The sequence below is a fragment of the Sinocyclocheilus rhinocerous genome, unplaced genomic scaffold (assembly GCF_001515625.1).
Source record: "Sinocyclocheilus rhinocerous isolate Xijiao unplaced genomic scaffold, SAMN03320098_v1.1 scaffold4270, whole genome shotgun sequence".
In the NCBI taxonomy this organism is placed as follows: Eukaryota; Metazoa; Chordata; class Actinopteri; order Cypriniformes; family Cyprinidae; genus Sinocyclocheilus; species Sinocyclocheilus rhinocerous.
In genome coordinates this window covers 12,030-17,134 of record NW_015630526.1, presented here as the reverse complement: position 1 = coordinate 17,134, position 5,105 = coordinate 12,030, and the positions used below count along the sequence as shown (strand labels likewise).

General features: G+C 42.9%; 1 pseudogene; it reads left to right on the top strand.

The window, feature by feature from the left end:
• Positions 1-680: 680 nt before the first annotated feature.
• Positions 681-4,854, top strand: LOC107740405 (uncharacterized; annotated as a pseudogene).
• Positions 4,855-5,105: the final 251 nt, after the last annotated feature.

Here is a 5,105-nt window from a genome sequence, read left to right as displayed (position 1 = left end):
GGAAGCTCTCCAGACACCGGATGACTGCCTCCTTCCAGCCGAGGTTGGTGGTGTCTGGGAGATCCGCGGGACGATGGTAGGTTATCCCGATCCGAAACAGCGTCACGAGGGTTTCTCCCTCGAGGGAGATGGCGAGGGCGTGCGGCACGAACGCCCTCACATAACTGACAGGGTCGGGGTTTGCCTGAGCCACGGCGATTAACATCGCTCGTTCCTCCATTTGGACGGGGAGAAACGAACGGGAAAACAAAACAAAAACAATATTCAAAAAACGAAAAATAAACACGGGTAGAAGGGGCACCGCTTACTGTCACTTTTAGGTCTGGAATTCTGTCACGGTTGGTGGTAGTGTGAAGAGCACGGAGCGAGGAACAAGGAGACCAGGAGTACAAAACAAAGGAGTTGAATTATCTTTTTCAGGGAATCACACGTAGCACAAAGAGTTGACAAACAATTCCAGACAAGGGAGAATAGAACGGGCTAGAACTAAATAGGGCAGATGACGAGGGGAAAACAGGTGAAGAGGATAACTAAAAATGAGACACACCTGGAACAAATCAAACTACATTGGGACAGGAACAGGAAGGACCAAATAAGGAAAACAGGAACTCAACGGGAACATACACGTGACAATTATTAAATTTCATTTTCTTTTCTCCTAACCTGTAGCCTTCCAGATCAGTGTCCTCTTCAATGACACCAGGTCCCTCATCTGCATCACTTGTTGCATCATTGGCTGCAACACCGGGGCAGACAGCAACATCTGGACGACTCACACCCCACAAGCCAACTTTGACTATGGCATCAGTAAGTAATGAGGATTTACTGATACTAATATTTAAATTCTAGCATATTCAAATATATGCATTTTAATTTACAAGGCTCCCCTTAAGATGACTTTTTTTAAAACTTTTTTTCAGTTTATAAAGCCACGGTTTGGTGAGTCTCAGGGTGCCGCTTTAAAGCCAAACTTAAATTTGGGCAGGAAGCATGCAACCAAGGTAATGTAAAGAGAATGACAGTTTGAATTTGATTTTACAATCATATAATCAATCGTATAATACAATCGTATATTATGCACTCTTATTCTTGTTATGCCTGGGTATTCTTGTTAGGCTACTGTTATTTATTTAAGATATGTTTAAATTATGTTGTCATTACTGTAATTCCTAATAAGGACAGATTAATATTATATATAATGTTGTAAACTGTGGTCATATTCTCTCAGCCCATCAGTTGCACTTCTTATTCTTCTGCCATGTCCAGCACTGTCACAAGTGCCATGACAAGGAGGACACCATCGCCTGCCCGCAGTCCCAGAATGTACATTCAGACTGTCTCAACTCTGTCTCTTCCTCCCTCTCCTGTGTCCACAACCACCTCCTCGATACCATCGGTAGCTACTAGAGCTGTGAGAAACTCTTAAATTAAGTGGTTTTCTTCACCATGGTACTTAACTTCAAATAAGCATCTTTTATGAGTGACTTGCAGTCATGTATATATATATTTGCCTTTTTTTATTTATAAAGGAAGTGTCATCTCCCGCCTCCTCCTCTGCTCCTCTTGCCCCTCTTGCCCCTGTGACCTCGGCATCTGCCACTGCCACCTCTTTTTTTGTCACCTCTGCTGCTCCATCTGTGGTTGGTTGCTCAGCTCACCCTACTGCTGACATGGAGACTGCTCCTGGTTCAGAGCCTGGCTGGCTGCCTGCAAAGCTGATGGGGACCATACCACCTCAGGATCAGAAGTGGATTTCATCTGCTCTGTGGAAGAACAAGCAGCTGCGCACTGACCTGAAGCTGTGGTATGATCCACCGGAACCAGCGCTCATTTATCATCAGGCCCCCACTCCAGAGCGTTTTTTTCAGACACTGGCTTCTCTTGTGGATGCCATACCACCTTTGGAGGGTCAGGCTGTCCTGTCCGGTTTGTGGAAAACAGCTCACAGGTTATGGAGCCCACAAGAGAGCCCGCCAAGTTTTGGATGTGGATAGGTACTACCTGATGATCACGGAGACTCTCTGGTGCAGTTCAGCTGGTTGTAAAACGAGTTACATTTCCACCAGCAAGACCATCTTGGACCAGCTGGATTTGGCACACAGAATGGAGTTCCGACTGGTCCTGACACGAAGGTGAGTATACTGAAATTATTTAGCATGTGTCACAAATGTTTGTCATTCAAACACACTATAAATTAGCTTGTTTTAATGTTTGCCATTTTTTGGTCTCTTTTTCACTTTGTTTCTTAATACAGATATGCCTGTGACATACGGGTGATCAATTTTCTGAGGGAGAGGACCTTGGGTAATAGGTAATAGCCCCAGCCGCTTGGTCAGGCAGGTGATGGAAAATTACAGTGAGGAGTGGCTTAAGCGTGTTTGTCGCTACCTTGGCGCATGCTCAGACTTTGTTGTCCAGCCAAGCCTGCACCCTGTCAAGTTCCACGAACCTCCTAAGCCAGTGGCTTTTCCTTCCCACCGGTGGATGCTGGCTTTTTATGGCCGAGACATCTTAAGCAGAATGTATCACATAAAAGCCAGCATAACATCCACCTTTGGCAATATATTAAAAATGGATTCCATAAAAAAAGTAAATATTTGTAACTCTTGCCACTGTAAAATCCTACCTCACAAACAAAAGTCTAAAATACAACATTAGCAATAAAGACATGAAAAATGAAATTAATGCTTTGTATATAAAAAAAACAGTATTATTTCAGTATTTTACATATAAAAGAAACAGTTTATTTGGGCTTTAGGCATTCACTGTCTTTTCTGTGTGATCACAGATCACCAAGAAGCTATCAGGCCTTGCCAAGGGAGTAATGAGGTGGGCCAAATCCTCGTCAGTGTCCTGACTGCTCAGGATGGTCCTGCTCTTGACACCATGGCTGCTGATCTCATCCGCAGGTACAGCAATGCTGGTGTGGCTCCTCCTCAACTTCTCTATGTTGACTGTGAATGTTGTCGGGACGGCACAGGACAGACAAAACTAAAGCAAAGATTTGGTGGGTGGCCAGACCTGGTTGTAAAGCTTGACATATACCACTTCATGCGGCGACTGGCATCTGGGTGTACAAAGGATGCACATCCTCTTTACCCCATCTTTATGTCCAGACTGTCAAGCTGCATTTTTGAGTGGGACAGTGGAGATGTTGCCTTGCTGCGTCAAGCTAAGAGGGAACAGTTGAAACGAGAAGGTGTTCCTGGGATCACTGAACAACTAGTGGACCAGCAGATCACCAAGGAGGAACTAGCGTTGCACTGCAGGAGGCAGACAAGAGGGGAGCGGCAGACGATCATAATGATTGAACTGCTTCTTAATGAGCTCATGGGGGTAAAGGGCAGAGACTATCTTGGTGTCCCTCTCTTGGACCACGAGAGGATGCAGCACATCTGGCAAATCCAGAAGAAGCATGTGAAGTGCATTCAGGATGAACCAGGTGTCCTCCTGTACACTGTAACTGGCACCACTACCAAGGAGGGCATTGTCTTACCAAACTACAGATGTGCAAGAGGGACCACATCACTTGAATCATTCCACTTGCATCTGAACAGGTTCATTCCAGGTCAGTATGAATCACTTTTTATCTATCAGCAAGATGACATATTTGCAGTTAAACATTTTATTATTATTATTATTATTAGTAGTAGTAGTAGTAGTAGTATTGTTATTGTTATCATTATAATTATTGTTATTATTATTATCCTGGAAACGCTGACACAGTCTGTCAAAGAACCAAACACAATAAGTTAATCTAACAATATTGTTCATAATTGTACTATCTTAAGGAACCAGTGCCAACAGCCTGAATTTCCAGCTGTACCTCCTTGAGGGCGTTTACAGATGGAACCAGGACCGTGAAGCTGCATCTCTGGCAGTCGGGGATACATCGCTGCTTAGCTACTCAGGTGACCTTGTTCACTGTGTCAACAACTACAGTGTCAAGGTGCTTGGAAGGAAGCTTGTCCCCTCTTTTCAGCCACCTGCTGTTTACACTGGTTAGTTTAAGCTTTCCATCAGGAGGCTATTTTCTGTTATCATTATAATTATTGTTATTATTATTATCCTGGAAACGCTGACACAGTCTGTCAAAGAACCAAACACAATAAGTTAATCTAACAATATTGTTCATAATTGTACTATCTTAAGGAACCAGTGCCAACAGCCTGAATTTCCAGCTGTACCTCCTTGAGGGCCTTTACAGATGGAACCAGGACCGTGAAGCTGCATCTCTGGCAGTCGGGGATCCATCACTGCTTAGCTACTCAGGTGACCTTGTTCACTGTGTCAACAACTACAGTATCAAGGTGCTTGGAAGGAAGCTTGTCCCCTCTTTTCAGCCACCTGCTGTTTACACTGGTTAGTTTAAGCTTTCCATCAGGAGGCTATTTTCTATATCAATAAAATAGAATGATCTTATGAATTTTCTGAAAAGTAAATTTTCCTCTATTCTATTTTCTTGTCTGTCCCAGGGGAGCTAATAGGTATAGATTATCTATACCGCCAGACAGGCAGGGCCTTGCAGGATGTCCAACCTGACTCAGAGGAGACTGAGAATATGCTGGAAAATGTAGGCACAGAGGAAGAGTTGGAAGATGAGGGCTTTGAAGATTCTGGTTTGGATCCAACCGATGGGCTACTGGACCCATCCTCTGGTCCATCACCTGCCACCACCAGCTCAGCCGTCATTCCAACTCCCACCTCTCTCCAGACCACTGCACGACCTTCAGGGCCTGCATCTGATATCACTACAGCTGCACTTGAGCAACAACTGGTAATTATGCCTGTCACATTTTTATTTTTTTTATCATACTGTGTCAGTGGACTTCCCAGTTGCTCTGGATAATTTAGACTTATATTGTACTATAATAATTATTATTATTGTGTAATAATATTAATCATCATCATTACTGTATAATAATAATTAGAAAATGTATTTGTATATCACTTTTCAAAAACACATTTTCAAATCACAAAAAAAATACACAATGCAATCATGAAATAGACAGAGATGAAAGACAATGACAAAAATCTAAAGAATACATAAATGAATAAAAGCATAATTTAAAAGATAAGCTCTAATTAAAATCCATTTTATAAAA